The sequence below is a fragment of the Coregonus clupeaformis genome, unplaced genomic scaffold (assembly GCF_020615455.1).
Source record: "Coregonus clupeaformis isolate EN_2021a unplaced genomic scaffold, ASM2061545v1 scaf0464, whole genome shotgun sequence".
Lineage (NCBI taxonomy): Eukaryota > Metazoa > Chordata > Actinopteri > Salmoniformes > Salmonidae > Coregonus > Coregonus clupeaformis.
Window position 1 is genome coordinate 248,325 of NW_025533919.1, and position 20,629 is coordinate 268,953.

At 47.4% G+C, this 20,629-nt stretch overlaps 1 long non-coding RNA gene across 1 annotated transcript; it reads right to left on the bottom strand.

Annotated features, from left to right (window-relative positions):
- Positions 1-441: 441 nt before the first annotated feature.
- Positions 442-19,163, bottom strand: LOC123484796. The gene is made up of 3 exons (XR_006658706.1): positions 19,080-19,163; positions 11,109-11,217; positions 442-483 (listed from the first exon to the last, which is right to left on the bottom strand). It is a non-coding gene; the product is annotated as an uncharacterized LOC123484796 (long non-coding RNA).
- Positions 19,164-20,629: the final 1,466 nt, after the last annotated feature.

Below are 20,629 nucleotides of genomic sequence, written 5' to 3' on the forward strand. Positions count from 1 at the left end.
GCAGGTGGAGTAGCCGGGCTTGAGAGTAGTTGCAGGGCTTGGGCTAGCTGTTGTTGCTGCAGTTGGAACTGTTGTTGCTGCTGGTTGAATAGCTGGAGAAGGGAAGCGATGTCGCCAGCCATCCGATTTATGTCTCCCTCAGAGCGTTCCAGTCGCTGTAGGGCAGTCCTCTCTGGCTCTTCCTCCATCGTGGTCGGGGAGTGCGCTGGGTCCATGATGGTCAGATCGTTCTGTCACGAGCAGAAGAGGACCCAAGAGCGCAAGTTCAAATTCAGAGTTCTTTATTCAAGGTTACAGGCGGGAAGAGGAGTCCCAGGGGTGTCAGGGTCTTTCAGGGTCCTCCTGTGGGTACCTGTGCTCGGGGTCACCAAATGTCCGGGGGTGTCAGTCCAAGTGCTTAGTGTGTGTGTTCCCCAGTGATGGAGCGGCGTATCGGGCTGAGGTGGTGAAACGTCTGGGCACGCTCATCTGGTGGTCGGAGACCTGGGAACACACACACACAACAGCAAATGAATGGCAGGCAGAAGTACAGATCAGGGCTGGGCAAATATCGTGGTGAGAGACAGAAGGCAGAAAGCGAGTTACCGGAGGGGCTGAAGATCGGAGAGTAGTCGAGGTCCAGAAGGCAGGTTGGGATAGACGGGGGCAGTAGAACAAGGAGGCAGTCAAGAAAGGATCGGTATCACAAACAGGAGTCAGAGCGCAGACAGGCAGGTTACTGGTCCGGGTTTGAAGACGATCTGACAGGGCTTGGCTGAAAAACAGGGCTTGATATACTGGGAGAGGTAGTGGGGGAAATGCAGTTCAGCTGGCAGAGTAATTAGAACAGAGTGAGGCAAGGTGAGGGGATGGTGAGTGGGAAATGCAGTGCAGCTGGCCAGGTAACAAGAGCAGAGCAGGGCAGGTGGAGCTAGTTAGGCTGAGTAGAGAGAGGGAGGTGAGCAGAGTGGAAGATAATTGAATGCAATTAATGTTGCTACCAGGGAGAGAGAGTGCTCATGACAATAGTATGTGAACCCAGCTCTGCCCTGAAACACAACACAGAGACAAACAGGATGTGCGACCGTCTGAAGGGAGGGAGACCAATGCGCAGCGTTGCGAGTGAACATGATGACTTTATTAGCAAAGCAACCACGAAGAAAACAACAAATGACGATCCGTGAAGTTCTATACTGAGTACTACTAGCAGCAACAAAGAAACAATAACCCACAACACAAAGAGAAACACACACAGAATATATGTGGCTCCCAATCAGAGATAACGAGGCGACAGCGTGACACTCGTTGCCTCCGGTTGGGAGTCGTCGACCAATCACCACCTGACACAAACAAAATGAAACTCACCCCATCCCCAACACCACCAAATCGAAATACACCCCAAACACATCAAAATGAAAAGCTTCTGGCTCAATATCAAGCGTCCATAGAGCCAGAGTGTCACAGATAACCCCCTAAAGGTGCGAACTCCGGGCGCACCAACATCAGGAACCGGGGAGGGTCTGGGTGGGCGATCTGTCCATGGTGGCGGCTCCTGGCCGGGTCGCGATCCCCACCCCACCACAGAGTCACACACCCCTTCGGTAGCCTCCCAATGACCACCCTCCACTATGCCCCACCTGGACTAAGAGGCAACCCCGGACTAACGAGGCAGCATCGGCCTAAGGGGCAGACACCGGGGGATAAGGGCAGCACCGGAGCTAGGACAGCACGGACTACGGGCAGCACCGGACTTCACAGGGCAGTACCCGGGCTAAGGGCAGTACCGGGCTGGGGCAGCACCGACTCCAGGGAGCACACCGGACTCAGGGGGCACACCGGACTCAGGGAGCACCACCCGGACTCAGGAGCAGCACCGGACTCCAGGGCAGCCCACCGGACTAAGGGGCACAACCGGCTAGTACACCCTGACGCGATGTCGGATCTCCTGGCTGGCTGGCTCTGGCCGGTTCCTGGCGGGCGGCTCTGGCCCTGATCTGGCGGGGCGGCTCTGGCGGATCCTGGCGGGGCGGCTCTCGCGGATCCTGGCTAGCGGCTCTCGCGGTCCCGGCTAACGTCTTGGCCCCTGGGGATCTGCGATCGCTGGGCCTTGCGGATCTGGCTGCTCCTTATGGCTGGCCGGCAGATCTGGCTGCTGCCTGGCTTCCGGCTGGCGGATCCGGCTGCTCGCGGCTGCGCTGGCGGATCCCCAGCCCTCGTGGCGGAGGCTCTGCTATCCCGTCTGGCCGGGAAGGCTCTGGCTGCTCTCTGTCCCCGAGCGGAAGGCTCTGGCCCTCGCACTCCTGTCTGGCCGGAAGGCTCTGGCTGTGATCCTGTCTGGCGAGGCTCTCAGCAATCCTGTCCGGCGGAAGGCTCTGGCTGATCCTGTCTGGCGGAAGGCTCTGGCTGATCCTGTCTGGCGGAGAGCTCTCGCGGCTCCCGGTCTGGCGGGGCCGGCCTCTGAAGGCTCATAGCAGACAGAGGCGGCTTTGTAGGCTCATACAGGCGGGCAGTCCAGCCGGCGTTGGGCAGGCGGACAGTTCAGGCTTGGCGTTGCAGGCGGGCAGTTCCAGGCGAGCGTTGGGCAGGCGGGCAGTTCAGGCGGCGTTGGGCAGGCCCGGGCAGTTCAGGCGCCGTTGGGCCGAGACGGGCGAGTTCAGGCCGAGCGTTGGGCAGGCGGGCGGTTCCGAGGCGGCGTTGGGCAGGCGGGCAGTTCAGGCCGGCTGGCGCGCGCGGCTCGTGAACCTGGTGCGTGGAAGTAGGAACAGGCCGGACCGTGCAGGGAACACCCACCACTGGCCTTAACTGGGGGTCAAACGGGACCCGGACCCAGACTGGGAGCACACTTCAGTCTCTCATGCCGTGCCACACAACTCCCTCCTCTACTCATGCCTTAATGGCTCCCGTAATCCGATAGCCCTCTCTCCTTTTTCTCCCTGTAGCAGCCTCCTGCTGCCCAGGCGCCAAGCAACTCCTGTGCCCCCCAAAAATGGTTTTGGGGAGTAACCCGCCAAGCTTCCAGCCTCGACCTCCCGCTTCCTCTTCATACCACACTCCTCTCGGCTGCCAGCTGCCTCCCAGCTCTTCACGAGGCGGTGATATTCCCTCCTCAGACCACCTCCTCTCGGCTGCAGCTGCCTCCCGGGCTTCTTCACGGGGCGATGATGTTCCTCCGGTTGTGCCCAAGGACCCTTTTCTCAGCGAATCTCCTCCCATGTCCAAAAGTCCTTGGGAGGCATCCCTCCTGTGTCCAGACCCACTTGCTCCTGGGCACGCTGCTAGAGATTCCTTTTTTGGTGGGTTATTCTGTCACTGACCGTCTGAAGGAGGAGACCAATGCGCAAGCGTTGCGAGTGAACATGATGACTTTATTAACTTAAAAGCAACCACGAAGAAAACAACAAATGACGATCCGTGAAGTTCTTATACTGAATACTACTAAGCAGCAACAAAAACAATAACCCACAACACAAAGGAAAAACACAGAATATATATGGCTCCCAATCAGAGATGGCTTGTGAGGCGACAGCTGACTCTAGTTACCTCCGATTGGGAGTCATCGACCCAATCACCACCTGACACAAACAAAAATGAAACTCACCCATCCCCAACACCACCAAATGAAATACACCCAAACACATGAAAATGAACAACCCTGGCTCAATATAAACGTCCATAGAGCCAGAGTGATCACACAGGGAAAGCACTCCCACATGCTGCTGTTTATTCAGCAACAATTCACAACCAACCAGTGAGCGTTTAATCAGTAACGTGGAACACTTGATTATTGACCCTCCCCGTGGAGTATTATAAATGTTCTATTTGCTTTTGCTTTTTTTGTCAATTATCTCTAACCATGAATACACGGCTGCACGGATAAAATACAATATTGGCAAAAAATAGGGAGAGGTTGCAGAAACAACGGTATTCTGAGCTGCTTACTCACTAACGGGTTAGGGTGTGTTGATGCGTTTGACCTTATGATGTATTGTATTGTTTCATGTCTGATTCATAAACACACCCGTTCCTCTCTTGATACATCGTCGTACCGCATGTGCCTGATGTCACGGATGGAAAGACAGACAGTAGGGTTGCAAAATGTTGATACATTTCCCCAAATTTCCAGTTTGCATCCCAACTAGGTTTTCTGGAAGTCTGGGAATTTTGAAAAAGTTACTGCAACTCAAATAGACAAAAACCTATATAATTTCACAAATGGAAACCCACACCATAGCTTTGAAGGGCCAGTCTGCAGTTCAAACAACAACAAAGCGGTCACCCTAACCTCATGAGGCAGAAACATGTATACATTATATCAATAGGTATATATCTATAATTTAAAAGTCCAAAAAATGGATGTACAAATCGCAGATTGCCCCTTTAATAATTTTTAGGTCTGGCCCCATCCATGGTGCATGCATGGCTAACATGTACAATGAGAAGTAACAGGGCATGAGGGAGCAGAAGAGTGACTCTGATGGGGCTGGATCCTGACCTATATTAGGGCTAATTGCTGGGCTGTGGGCAGGCAGAGGCAGCAGACACAGAAGGGCATCATTCTGATACAATATACTGCATCACTGCATAATTGCATGACTAAGAGCAGTCTCATCTGCAGCAGGCAGACTTTAAAACGATAAAAATACATATACACAGAGAGTCCACCCAGCAACACAGATCTCTTATGTAATGTAATGCAGAGAGTGCCCTAGTTAGGCTACAGCTCGCCCTGCGCCCTTCCTTTAGAGAGATAACCCTGCGTGGGGTTATTAAATGGTTAAACCCAACTGACGTCCTGTATAAAGTCTATTGGAGTTAATTGGATCAATAAAGCTGGATATCTTCTTTCATATGCACAGTAGGCACTATTCCACTTGACAGTAGTGCATCTTCATACCAGCAGGTCAACATAACCAACACTATCCTCCAATTACATGTTGCTTATGAACATAAACGCATAATACGTATGTCACATATGTCATTTGTAATACTGTAAAGATTCAGTCTATACCTTTCAAACAGCTTTGACCCAGATTGGCCCATGTATCTGTTGGCTATTTCCCCAAACACAGGCTTCATTGTGGAGGAAACATATGTCGAGTCACTACCATCTCTCTATATATCCTATAAATCACCCAAAACAGAGATGGATGCCTCTTTTTTGTGAGCCGGGGGTCATGTAATCCATCGAGTGAAGAGTAGATGAGGTAAATATTTAGCCGCAGCTCCTCTGTAGACAGGTAACACATGGTGTTTTGACTCTGGAAGGTTTTGAAATGTGCTTGTCTGGGTTGAGAAGTTTGACCTACTAGCCCTACACAGCAGATGTGTGTGTCTTGTGCAGGAACCCCAAGATAATGCTGTAAGGGCATACATCTTATTCATATCTCAATCAACACAGTGAGAAAAACAAGTGCTTCAATGGAACTTGTAACTAACTATAATTTCACCACTGGAAACCTTTAGACGAGTTATAGATACCCATTGTCTAACTAACCAGTGACCAGATACAGGTACATTCTGATTCGAGCTGGAAACTGGAACATGAATGCTGGGCCTGTCACCAGACGGAATGTAAAATGCCTTTCTTGTTTTCGCAGATGCCTGGGAAAATAAATGTATCGGGAGGCTCATATCCTCTCAGGAAAGGGAGTGTTTACAAGCTTTAGTGAGTTTCTCTGCCAGGGCCACGAGGGCTCTGGAACCCTGGCTGGGATTATCCATATCCCTCCTCACCAGGGCAGGCCAGAGCCAGACATATCCCACCATAGTGCCCCCGTCCCTGCGTAACGACTCAGCCCGCTGGCCCCATTCTGCCACTAGCTCCACACTAACCCTCTACCAATGCTACAGGGCTCCTTCTGCTCCTCTCCTAGGGCAATGAAACATCATTCTGCCCCTATATACTCCAGCTGGTATTAGAACTGTTGGTAACACTTTCTATGTCACCGATATCTATAATGCATTACAAACCCTCACAATGAGTTATAATGCAGTCATAATGCAGCGCCAATATTTTAAGTGGGGGGGGGGGCATATATATTTTTTTTGGGGGGGGATAAATACTCAAACAGCTTACCAGACCGGTCGGAGGTGTCCGCATGGTCCTAAAGCACAACGTTGCCTCGTTTTGTATTACATTCCATGTCCCCAGTGAAAGTTGCACCCATGGACGTATGTAAGTGTTACGGAAATATCTAAGAACTAGTATGGTAGATGTATTGTTGCTGACGTGATTGTGCCTATAAGGCTAGTGGTCATAATATGAATCATTCTCCATGTGTACACTATGAAACAGCCACATCTAGTTCAAGCTGTCCCTTGAGAGAGAGAGACAATGCATTCATGACTAAATGAACAGACAAATATTGTTGAATATAATAGCGTGTGATTAATATGGCCCAGTATCAGCCTGGACAGTGAACCAGGCCAACACGTGTCCAATTAAAGCAATAAAAGCCATATCACAAATCTTCAAACGGTAATTGCACCGCCTGTTATTACATAGGGTGTCATAAAAGAGGCGCAATAATCAGGCACAAGATGTCCGTCTGAAGTGCTTTGAGGATATGATCATATCATGGTGAATGGAAGTGAAACACTTTTCAGTATAATTTCACATATCCCACCATAGTGCCCCCATCCCTGTGTAACGACTCAGCCCGCTGTTCCCATTCTGCCACTAGCGCCACACTAACCCTCTACCAATGCTACAGGGCTCCATCTGCCCCCTCTACTAGGGGCAATGAAACACGATTCTGTCCCTATATACAGTACCGTTCAAAAGTTTGGGGTCACTTAGAAATGTAATTGTTTTCCATGAAAACATACATGAAATGAGTTTGAATAGGAAATATAGCAAAATGCATTGGAAATGTAGTCATTGACAAGGTTAGAAATAATGATTTTTAATAGAAATAATAATTTTGTCCTTCAAACTTTGCTTTCGTCAAAGAATGCTCCATTTGCAGCAATTACAGCCTTGCAGACCTTTGGCATTCTAGTTGTCAATTTGTTGAGGTTCATCTGAAGAGATTTCACCCCATGCTTCCTGAAGCACCTCCCACAAGTTGGATTGGCTTGATGGGCACTTCTTACGTACCATACGGTCAAGCCGCTCCCACAACAGCTCAATAGGGTTGAGATCTGGTGACTGTGCTGGCCACTCCATTATAGACAGAATACCAGCTGAATGCTTCTTCCCTAAATAGTTATTGCATAGTTTGGAGCTGTGCTTTGGGTCATTGTCCTCTTGTAGGAGGAAATTGGCTCCAATCAAGTGCTGTCCACAGGGTATGGCATGGCGTTGCAAAATGGAGTGATAGCCTTCCTTCTTCAAGATCCCTTTTACCCTGGCCATTTTGATCCTGTAATCAAACCCACAATTGCTGATGCTCCACATACTCAACTAGTCTCAAGAAGGACAGTTTTCAGCTGTGCTAACATAATTGCAAAAGGGTTTTCTAATGATCAATTAGCCTTTTAAAATGATTAACTTGGATTAGCAAACACAACGTGCCATTGGAACACAGGACTGATGGTTGCTGATAATGGGCCTCTGTACGCCTATGTAGATATTCCATTAAAAATCAGCCGTTTCCAGCTACAATAGCCATTTACAACATTAACAATGTCTACACTGTATTTCTTAACAATTTGATGTTATTTTAATGGACAAAAAAATTGCTTTTCTTTCGAAAACATTTCTAAGTGTCGTCCGTCCGTCCGTCCGCCCCCCCCGTCCCCCCCGTCCCCCGTCCCCGTCCCCAGTGAAAGTTGCACCCATGGACGTATGTAAGCGTTATGGAAATGTCTAAGAACTAGTATGGTAGATGTATTGTTGCTGACGTGATTGTGCCTATAAGTCTACAAGTCTAGTAGTCATAATATGAATAATTCTCCATGTGTACACTATAAAATTGCCACATCTAGTTCAAGCTGTCCCTTGAGAGAGAGAGAGAGAGAGAGAGAGAGAGAGAGAGAGAGAGAGAGAGAGAGAGAGAGAGAGAGAGAGAGAGAGAGAGAGAGAGAGACAATGCATTCATGACTAAATGAACAGACAAATATTGTTGAATGTTATGGCGTATGATTAATATGGCCCAGTATCAGCCTGGACAGTGAACCAGGCCAACACGTGTCCAATTAAAGCAATAAACGCCATATCACAAATCTTCAAACGGTAATTGCACCGCCTGTTATTACATAGGGTGTCATAAACGAGGCGCAATAATCAGGCACATGATGTCTCTCTGAAGCGCTTTGAGGATATGATCATATCATGGTGAATGAAAGTGAAACACTTTTCAGTATAATTTAATTACCACCATTTAATCAACATCTTAGACGTGAATTAGAGACTTTTTGATTTGATTCTCTTATGAAAATGACTTAAAACCAATCATTTCTGCGTCACATATTTCTGATACACATAAACCTGATTCCCTCTAGGTTGGGTGTCCAATAAATAATGCATTTGGCGAAAACCAAACACTGCATTCCACAGTAAGAACATCATACCAAAGGTCAAGCATGTTGGTGGTGGTGTGATGGTTTGGGGATGCTTTGCTGCCTCAGGACCTGGACAACTTGCCTTAATAGAAGGAACCATGAATTCTGCTCTGTATCAGAGAATTCTACAGGAGAATGTCAGACCATCCGTCTGTGAGCTGAAGCTGAAGCGCACTGGCTCATGCAGCAAGACAATGATCCAAAACACACAATCAAGTCTACATGAAAATTGCTAAAAAGCAACAAATTGGAAGTTTTGGAATGGCCTAGTCAAAGTCCAGACCTAATCCCATTTGAGATGTTGTGGCAGGACTTTAAACAAGCAGTTCAACAAAAAAAAAATGTATGTTCCCTTTATCTAATATTAGGTTTTGGTTGAAGATCTGCTAACATTCAGTATCACAAATATGCAAAAGTAGAGAAAATTAGAAAGGGGGCAAATACTTTTTCATAGCACTGTATTAGGTTATGAAATCCGACATTTTGGATATAATGTTTATGATACAGTATGTTAAAGAAAGACCCCACCCGCAAATTTCATCACCATAGCGCGTTTTCACCCACTCTGGGCAGAGTGGGTGGACACACTACACTAGGGCTAAACCAAGCCAAGCTAAGCCAGGTTGTACTGTGCTGGCCTGGTTACACATCCACCATAGTTGCTGGAACCATGCTGGAAAGGACAATGTGAAAACAAAAATACGCACGGAAGGCCATAATCGAGACCTACCACCACAGACAGACGTGCTTGTACTTGACATTCCAAAGGAGCACTTATTACTGGGTTCACCTTGAGTTAACCCTGACAAAAACAAGTTTCCACTCTCCAGTCTTGTGTGTCGCTCCTAGACACCGAGGGATAGATAAGCCTGTCAATCACGTCGACACAAACACAGCCAGAGGAGGCTGCTTTTCCTCAAACCGTCTGACAGGGTATGTTTAGTGTATCAGACCTGGGTTCAAAGCCAAATAGTAGCTGTTTTGTTTTAAATACTTTAGCTGCACTTGATTGAGTTAACCTCAATGGAACCAATGGAGTAGTCCCAAAAGTGCAACTGCAAATCCTGCCCATCTGGCACTCAAAGTATTTGAAATTGAAAACAACCAATATTTGAACCCAGGTCTGGTTTGTACTTTTCTCTAACCTGTGTGAGTTGTAGTGAAGGAGAGAAAAAGAGACAGATACACAGAGAGAGACCGAGAGAGACAGAGAGAGATGGAGACACAGAGAGAGACGGAGACACAGAGAGAAACATTGACACAGAGAGAGATGGAGACACAGAGAGAGACAGAGAGAGACGGAGACACTGAGAGAGACGGTGACACAGAGAGACAGAGAGAGAGACACAGAGAGAGATGGAGACAGAGAGACAGAGAGAGACAGAGATACAGAGAGAGAGACACAGAGAGAGCGACAGAGAAAGCGACACATATAGAGATACACAGAGAGAGACGGAGACAGAGAGAGACAAAGAGAGAGAGAGAGACAGAGAGAGAGAGACAGAGACACAGAGAGAGACAGAGACACAGAGAGAGACAGAGACACATAGAGACACAGAGAGAGACAGAGACACATAGAGACACAGAGAGAGACAGAGAGAGAGACACAAAGAGAGACAGAGAAACACAGAGAGACAGAGACACACAGAGAGAGACAGACACAGAGAGAGAGACAGACACAGAGCGAGAGAGAGACACAGAGAGACAGAGAGCGATGGAGACACAGAGAGAGACGGAGTCACTGAGAGAGACAGAGAGACACAGAGAGAGACAGAGAGAGATGGAGACACAGAGAGAGACAGAGAGAGATGGAGACACAGAGAGAAAGACAGAGACACTGAGAGAGACAGAGAGAGACGGAGACACAGAGAGAGACAGAGAGAGACGGAGACACTGAGAGAGATGACGACACAGAGAGAGACAGAGAGAGACGGAGACACTGGAGAGAGAGACAGAGAGAGATGGAGACACAGAGAGAAAGACAGAGACACTGAGAGAGACAGAGAGAGACGGAGACACAGAGAGAGACGGAGACACTGAGAGAGATGGCGACACAGAGAGAGACAGAGAGAGACGGAGACACTGAGAGAGACAAAGAGAGAGAAAGAGACACAGAGAGAGACAGAGACACAGAGAGAGACAGAGAGAGACGGAGACACAGAGAGAGAGACACAGAGAGAGACGGGGACACAGAGAGACGGAGACAGAGAGAGACAAAGAGATAGACAGAGACACAGAGAGAAACAGAGACACAGAGAGAGACAGAGAGAGACGGAGACACAGTGAGAGAGACACAGAGAGAGAGACACAGAGAGAGCGAGAGAGAGACACACACAGAGAGACAGAGACACAGAGAGAGACAGAGACACACAGAGAGAGACAGACACAGTGAAAGAGACAGACATAGAGAGAGAGAGGCACAGAGAGACAGAGACACAGAGAGAGACAGACACACAGAGAGAGAGACACACAGAGAGAGACAGAGACACAGAGAGAGAGAAAGACACACAGAGAGACAGAGACACAGAGAGAGACAGAGACACACAGAGAGAGACAGACACAGAGAGAGAGAGACACACAGAGAGAGACAGAGACACAGACAGGAGCTTGCACCTTTGACTTACCACCAGGCTGCTGTCCAGCGACAGTCTCTTTAGCTGCTCCCTCCTCTCCAGATGTATGTTCATGGTCCTCCTCTCCCGCTGCAGCCCGCCGCCACAGCCCTGGGAGCCACTGTGGGAGGGGAGGGGTGGGGAGAGGGAGGGAGAAGAGGGGAGAAGCCAAAGATCACTATTTTGTACAGGAGAGACACTATCCTTGGTCCTCCGAGTTGGCTGGTGAGTACATCAGTAGTGAGGCTGTAGTAAGTTAGTAGAGCAATCACCTTAGTGATTAAAGAGCTCAGAGTCCATGTTATATTTTGCGTCTTTGAAGCTGAGAAGGCGGTACCGCCACGCTCCCTCTCTCTCTCTCTTTCTCGCTCTCTCTACCTCACCCTTTCTATCTCTCCCTCCTCTTTCCTGGCTTCCTGCCCTCTCTCTCTCTTTTTCCTTCCCGCTTCTCTCTCTCTGTTATTATTGTGCTGCCCGCCTGCTCGCTCTACTAACCTGATAGCAACCGGAAGTGTTGGAGAGAAGGAGAGGGAGAGCCTCTCTCCACTGATCATCCCTGAGTTGATATGTTTGCTGTCCCCCTCCCTCCCCCTTCTCCATGTTTTCATAGGCTTCTCCAAACAGAGCTGGGAACCAGCGCGACCTGGCCAATGGAGGCTAAGGGAGAAGATAAACACTTCACTTCACGCATACTACTCCTTTACAAAGAGCAGGCTCTGTGCCTCCGCTCGGCCCTGCCACAGAGTAAGGACACAACTTCCTCATCAGTGAAGCGCCCAGGTCAAAGGTCGCATAGTGACCGCCAAGGGTTAGGGACCTTCTGTCATGACCGCTGTATAGTATGTCATGTATTGGCAGTGTGTGTGTGTGTGTGGGTGTGTATTGCGTTATGTTACGTATTCTAAGAGCCACTTAAAAAGAGACAATTTCTCTTTTGATTCAATAGCAACTTACACTTGAGTCTGTGTAAATAGCTTTGGGTACTGAATACAATTCATCTCTTTTAGGGCTGAAATATTCCATGTTTACTTGCCTCGCAGACTGTCTTCTAACCACATCCCCCCTGGTCCTAAGGCCCTCTGTCTCTGGCTTGTCTGTTCCACCCTGTCTGAGACTTCAATGTCTTGACTACACTTGGCAGTCAGTATGCTACTGACATCAAAATGATATGCTACATCCACTGTCGATCTCTCATATCCAAACGTTACAGTCAATATACTGGTAATATCCAGATAGCATTCCAAACCCACACAAAAATTGTTCATCTAAAACCCAATTGACTACTCATTGGTCAATTCAACTCTTACCCCAACACTGGCAAAACTGGTTGAGATTACATCATTACAACCAGAAACTGGTTGAAATGACGTCATTATGATGACATTTCAACCAGTTTTGCCGGGTTGGTCAGCCCATTTTTGCTGTTTTACATCTAAACGTTGAAGGAAGGGGCTTGATCAACGACAGGACAGGACGTCATGCAGGGTTACTCTGGTTATGCCACCACCACAGACGGTTCCTGTTCTTGTTATTTCCTCCCTAATGATACTACATTCAGTAGTTTTGATGTCACTCAAACCTGGGTTGAAATACTATTTGAAATCATTTCAAATACAAAACCTGCCCCTTCTGGCAGGCTAAAGCAAATGCCCAAAGTATCTGAAATTATTTCAAATAGTATTTGAACCCAGGTCTGATGCCTATGTGTGCCAGGACATTACGTCAGCTGTAATTCTCATTCATGTTTAGATTGCATTTCAGTTAGTGTCTTCTCTCTAGAGATTAGATTGGATGTAAAGCAGCCACGCTTCCTGCGGACGCACAGATAGGGATTGTGGGTAATCGAGAGCAAATGATTAAAATGGATTAACGTTTGAACTTGACTGCCCTAAATCGAAAAAAGTCATAGATTAACCAGTCAAATGCAATGACACCGTTTAGCTTGAAAGTAGGGTAAACTCTAACAGGGGAGTCTGGAAAATAGAACCAGAGAATACGTTTACGCTGAGCAGTGAGAGCCTCTAATGGAGCCCTGCTGCTTATGCCAGTATTCATTTAAATTAATGGGGGCGTTTCACGCTCTGCAAAAGTTACGCTTCTAGCAGTCCCATGTAGCTCAGTTGGTAGAGCATGACGTTTGCAACGCCAGGGTTGTGGGTTCGTTTCCCACGGGGGACCAGTATGAAAAAAAGTATGCACTCACTAACTGTAAGTCGCTCTGGATAAGAGCGTCTGCTAAATGACTAAAATGTAAATGTAGTGTAGCAGGTCTGTAAGGCTGTATAGAAACAGGTGGTCGATAGGAAGTCGTAATGCTTAACCAAACACATTTGGAGTCAGATATGAGAATGGGAAAGGTAGGGAAACATGATAACGTACAATGACAAACTAATGGTTGAACAAAGCAAATGACTCTCGATCTTAGATAAACAGCAAAGAAATATGTGCAACTGGCTAAAAGCAAAGGAGAGCAAATGCACGAGGCAGGACGTATGTTTGTAGAGCAGTGTCTTATATCAGCAGCCGAACATTGAAATACTACAATAACATGTAAATGCATGATGTGTTATTTTACAAAGACTTAAGATTCAAATGTCCGTCGTAACGTCAATGAAAAGACCAAGTGGTTGGAAGTGTCCCCAATGGCCTTTCCCTGTATAGAGCTCAAGGATAGACATTTAGTTTACAACGCCAAGGGTCGTGGGTTCGATTCCAGCTGTGGCCACCCATATGTAAAATGTATGCACGCACGACTGTAAGTTGCTTTGGATAAAAGTGTCTGCTAAAAGGCATATATTGTTATATTATAATCGTATGTAACAGAGGTGGTTCAGTGAACATACACTTGTGTGATGAGTAACCTTTTCAGCGTGATTAGCACATTTGAGATAGTCCTGAAGACTTAGTTATAGGCTTTAGCTCAGAGGGCTAACACAGTTTTGAGACCTGGGTTTGATACCCAGTCTATCCCATATGCTGTAGAAGCTGACAGAGTCTCACTAGTCTGTTTATTGGTCAAGGGAACTCAGCAGCATAAATAGGCCATAGAATACTAGGAACAGATTACGTCTGTGATGATCTCTGGCCCACGCTATCATCATAAAATACAATCCCACAGGGACCTCCCTATCCTCATCACACTATCTCCTCACACACAACACCCCCTCCTTTCTCCAAATGATTTACACCAAACCCAATTACCACTATGTAAAACCAGTCTTCTGTTGGGGGCGGCACAGAGACAACAAAGAGACACACGTCTATGGCCATATTACACGCTAGTCCCAGCCAGTAAAACAGTAAGTCAGCCAGCCAGCCAGCCAGCCAGTCAGCTGGGTGGAATGGACACAATCAAAGGTCCATGGACAATCCTGACATCTGGGAGTCTTTGTGTACACCCCTAATTAGATGCCAGGGTAGAGGTGGAGGCAGCCAGAGGGTTAGGGAGGGAGGGAGAAACCTCTCTTTTTAACATCTGCTGGGGGAGAAACTAGGGAGGGGGGCGCATTTGGGGTTGCACAGGGGTGGATTAGAGAGGTGGGAGGGAGGGCTGGGTGGGGATAATGAGAAAAGGAAAATAGCATTATGATCACTTATTAAAATGTTGATAAATTATATACAATTGCAATAAGGTGTACATAACTTAAATAATATATGTTCTGTAGACATACTGATCAATCTACAGATGTAGGATCTTAATTTAATCACTATTGTGTTGCGATCATTTTCTTTCACAGCAGGAAATGTATTCAAAGTTTTAAAAGGCTTCTAAAGTTTGTTATTTCCACTTTAAAATGTCAGAATTGATTTGCACTAATGAAGAATGTATCAACCCCTACAAATAATGGCCATACATTTTCATCTACATAATAATTTATACTGCCACGTGATTATTTTACCGCTGCAGCAACCTGGCTCAAATTAAGTTCACATACATCCAAAGGAGACGCTAACAAAATGTATTTTGATTCTTTTTGTCATTCATTTATTCTGGATCAAATAATGAATGTCACTCATATTATGAATGGATTTTTATCACAGAGTTGAAATTCACACTTCTCATAAACTCTCTACAGCTGTGCCTCACCTATAATCTATCTGATGACTCTACAGTGTGAGTCAGGGACTGGGAGGTCACTCTCCACCAGTATTGACAGTGCTGCCCTTTGTACCCATACAGTTAAACATTCACCCACTCATATTCCCATTTCTCCACTAAGCAAAGAACCGTACACTAATAAGGGCTCTTTATGGAGGAATAGTTCAAACAGGGATATCAATTGGTTGTTGTGGCTTGAACTTTAAACTCCAAAGCTATTTCTATTGGAGGAAACAAACCTTTTGGAAACAAATGATTACATTTGGCATTCCCTCTGAGCTGAATACAAGGGAATGTCTGATAAATGTTTGGTGTTGTGTGTTGCCAGTTAAACATTATTGGTCATAATACATCACGAAACACAGTGACCGACTCGGTTGGCAAACATTTCTACTCACCACCATCTGGGCTCTCAGTGCCACGCAAATTCTCAGAGAGAATGATTCCAGACATGCGTTCTGTTGCATGAGTTTTCAATGAGCACTTTCATCTATCACATAATGCAATGAAAACAAGAGGAAAATGGACTCTCAAGTCTAAACAAAAACCCTATTGGCGAGGTAGTGTGTGTGTCCCAAATGGCACTATATAGGGAATATGGTGCCATTTGGGACACAGCCTGGATCAATACCTCCCCCCAAAAAAATAACAATGAGCATGCCAGGAAGTGTCAGTCAGCCTGGGATGGATAGCGATGGTTGACATTGATTAGTGCACTGGCCCTTGCCCCGGGACCCTATTTATATTGTCTGTGTGTTTGAATGGAGGAGGGCTAAAAAGGAAAGGGGGTCAGGCTGGAGCCCGGAACCACCCCCCAGCCAAGGCCTAGTTTTGTGAATGATTCATCCAGATTGCTCAGGCAGGGTGCAGAATGAATGGGGAGGATAATTATACATTGGAGATTTGAGAGAGAGGAGCATGTCTAGGCTACCGCCTAATTCCCAGATAGCTATTACTTTTCAATCATTGATAGGTGGGGGGTAAGCATGATGTGAATGTGAGGGTATAGAAAGAGAGAGAGAGAGAGAGAGAGAGAGAGAGAGAGAGAGAGAGAGAGAGAGAGAGAGAGAGAGAGAGAGAGAGAGAGAGAGAGAGAGAGAGAGAGAGAGAGAGAGAGAGAGAGAGGTCCATCTGTGTGGCAGGCTAGCAGCACAGATGGCGTATGATGATCAGTCCTCAACCTCCTGTCTCTATGGCTCGGGTAGTGCACTACTACTGACCAGGGCCCTATGGGCTTTGGTCAAAAGTAGTACACTACCTGAGGAATAGGGTGCCATTTGGGACAAGCTTTGTGGCACTGTGGCCCTGTACCCACTACCCAGACAGACAGACAGACAGACAGACAGACAGACAGACAGACAGACAGACAGACAGACAGACAGACAGACAGACAGACAGACAGACAGACAGACAGACAGACAGACAGACAGACAGACAGACAGACAGACAGGCAGGCAGACAGACAGACCCACAGCCATCATGGTATTAAAGATAAGTACAAAAGGTTCAACGAACTCCAAGATTAAACACTTATGTAATACATTGTCATTGCGCTCTACAAAATATGCCAACCACTAGCTTCCCTAAGGGCCCTGGTCAAAAGTAGTGCACTATACTGTATATGGAATAGGGTGTCATTTGGGACGCATAAAATGTGTTTACGCCCTGCTTCTGCCTTTCTGTATCACTGTACTGTTAGATGTGCTGTTGTGGGGGTGAAGCTTTAACTGGGTTATAGCTACGGTCTTTCTCAGTAGGGTGTAAGAATGAAAGTGGCAATGTTAAAGGTCAAAGGTACAAGTACTTTGAAATTGTCTACTGGCTGATGTGTAAATGAAAATGGCAAAGGATGTATGTGACACCTTTGAATTTACATTTTTACATTTTAGTCATTTTAGCAGACGCTCTTATCCAGAGCGACTTACAGTTAGTGAGTGCATACATTTTCATACTGAATTTACAGTGTGTGTGTGTGTGTGTGTGTGTGTGTGTGTGTGTGTGTGTGTGTGTGTGTGTGTGTGTGTGTGTGTGTGTGTGTATGTGTGTGTGTGTGTGTGTGTCCACAAAGGCCAGGAGGCTTGGAGATGGAAAAACAAACAGAGCTAGGCCAGGGCCAATGAGACTGCTGAGGGAGACAGACAGCAGAGAGCTGAGTGAGGAACAACAGGATGTATACAAAGCAGAGCTACCTATAGGGTCCAGTTAACAGATAGGTAGGGCAGGGGGGAATTAACTGGAGAAGACAGGAAGTGTCATCAAACAACTTGTCATGTGATTAAGGTGTTCCACAGTGTTGATTTATACATACCCACACACTGTAAATACATATGCTACATACACACACATGCACACACACACATTGCAAACACAAACACACACACAGCTGTGTGAGATACAGGATGGGTGTGAGGCATTTAGCAAATGATGTGCTATGTGTTAGCTCACTCCTAAGAGATGAACAGACAGACATTTGTTACATTCCCGATCCGCATTCTATCAAGTGTGTTTTTATTACAATCTTCACCCGATGCCCTTTTTAACACTTCGTATGTCGGCTCAAGATTTGACATCTAACGTAGCTAACCCTATTTGTATGGGGGAAGAATTGTTCATGTTGTGTTTCCTTTCAACAGGTTGAATATGGGGGATTTGCCGTGCTGTAGATGTCTCAGCCAGAGACATACATATGTGACACATTTAAAATGAAATATGCTTGCTCTGTGGAAAATAAGCCTAGGAGCATCTGGCAAAATGAATTGACATATTTTTGCTCTGCGCTCATGTCACGTGCAATAATAAATTAACTGCGAATACTGTATTACACATGACATAGGGACATAATGTACTGTAACTACACTGTTAGAAACTTCATTGAATTCTAATGAATATCCTTCATTTCTGCGACAGTAACACAAGACTTCAAACTTACGATGGTGCGCTCATTGCTTGTCTGTGGAAGAAAAACGTGTTATGTCACTGTGCCACGGCACACAAGTTCATTAGGGTTGCTTGGGTTTAAACTTTTTATCAAAACAATGAGCATAATGTCATCATCTAGCTCATCAGGGATTCAATGCTGCAGAAACACACTTCCCTCCACCGATCCCACCCCAAACACAGGCCCTTAGGAAGACCTTATTGCATCCTGAAACTAATCAGATGGGTTTCCTGCCTTAGGACCAGCACTGGGTTTAAATAGTGTTCGGAATCATTTCAAATACTTTAGCTGGTGCTTGATGAGATTTCCTGATGCAATGGAAGCAACAGAAAAGTCCCACCCACTACCTGGCACTCCAGGCAGGCTAAAGCAAATACTCCAAGTGTTCGAAATATTTTATTAGGATTTGAACCCAGGTCTGCTTGGGACATTCAATCACAATGTCCAGCATATGTAGTCTAGCCCAGCTGCCATGCTGGCAGGATCATGACTGGGCTGCACTCTGTCTCTCTCATCATGGCAGCTGGTTGGGAAAAGAGACAGAAAAACACTAAAGTCCAGAGGGACACTGCATGTATCTCACCAAGCTGAGAGAGCACAGGAATTTCCAAGCCTTGTCTAAATAAATACATAAGTTATGTCTGCTGGGTATGTGGCCACATTTGGAATGTGTGTAAGCAGTTTGATCCTGACCAGTTTGCATCTCTCTCTCTAAATATCGAAAGGTGAGCACACAGATACACATTTGACAGTCAGAGAAACAGCCTTGTGTTTTAATGCAAAGAACTGTCCATATTCTTACTGAATCTCACTTCTAAGCAAATGCACCTTATCCCCCCGAGACAACTCTTAGAAAGCAAGTTTGAACTGCACCCAACCAGTTACCCCTGGCCCTGTGTGTCTGTGTCAATGTGTGTCAGAAAACGAGCACGAATCTATAACTTACGTCTTGCCTGGCAAATCCTCTGCTTCACTCAACAGGTTGGCAGCTGCCTCTGATAATTCTACTTCCGACATTGTAACATGGAATTCCCTTTGAAGGGGGGCTGAAAACATGCTCCTGTTGTAAATTCCCAGTGAGTAGTAGTAGTAGTAGTAGTGGTAGCAGGGGAGGCACTGAGCTTACACACACTCACACTAGCTTGGCAGACTGGTGCTCTGCAAACACACTGCTACTTGTAACGAGGGAGGGGGAGGGAGGAGGGGGGGTGTGGGTGAGAAGAAGTTCCACATTACATCATGTGCAGCTGTTGACAGGCCAGTGTTTATTAACTAACTGTCAAGAGCCATGGGATCTGTTGCTGCAGGATTCACACCCCGGCTTGCCACACACACACACACACGCACACACACGCACGCGAGACAAAACGAGCGCACCAGCGGAGGCTGCTGAGGGGAGGACGGCTCCTAATAATGGCTGGAACTGTCACGATCGTCGAAAGGATTGGACCAATGCGCAGCGTGGAATGCGAACATACTTTATTATATATTCACCACACGAACAAAAACAAAACGATACGTGAAGTCCTTGGTAACAAACACAAACCAACACGGAACAAGATCCCACAATACACTGTGCCAAACAGGCTGCCTAAGTATGGTTCCCAATCAGAGACAACAAGCAACAGCTGATTCTCGTTGCCTCTGATTGAGAACCACCCCGGCCAACATAGATACACATGAACTAGATCCTAACATAGAAACACAAACACATAGAATCTACACACCCCTGGCTCAACATATAAGAGTCCCAGAGCCAGGGCGTGACAGTACCCCCAAAGGCGCGGACTGCGACCGCGCCAAACATAAACCGAACAGGGAGGGCCGGGTGGGCATTCCTCCTCGGAGGCGGATCCGGCTCGGGCGTGACCACCACCCTCTAATAACCCCCCCGTAGTGCCCCTGGTCTGGTCTGGCCCCGCTGGCTGGAGCTGGACTGGACATCGGTGGAGCGGATTGCTTAGGCTCCGGTGTGGAGCAGCTGACCGGTACCTGACCAGGCACCGGTGAACTGGGCACGGGCTGTGCCGGACTGACGACACGCACCCCAGGCTTGGTGCGGGTAGCAGGAACGGGCCGGACCGGGCTGACGATGCGCACCACAGGCTTGGTGCGGGGAGCAGGAATGGGCCGGACCGGGCTGACGACGCCAAGCACCCCTGGCCCGGTGCGGGAGCAGGAACGGGCCGGGCGGGCTGGCGACGCGCACCATTGGCTTGGTGCGAGGGGCAGGAACAGGCCGGGCCGGGCTGGCGACGCGCACCATTGGCTTGGTGCGAGGGGGCAGGAACAGGCCGGGTCGGGCTGGCGACGCACCATAGGCTTGGTGCGAGGGGCAGGAACAGGTCGGACCGGGCTGGCGACGCGCATCACAGGCTTGAGTGCGAGGGACAGGAACAGGCCGGACCGCACTGGGAACACACACCACTGGCCTTATACGGGGATCAGGAACGGGCCGGACCGGACTGGCAACACACTTCAGTACCTCTCGCCATG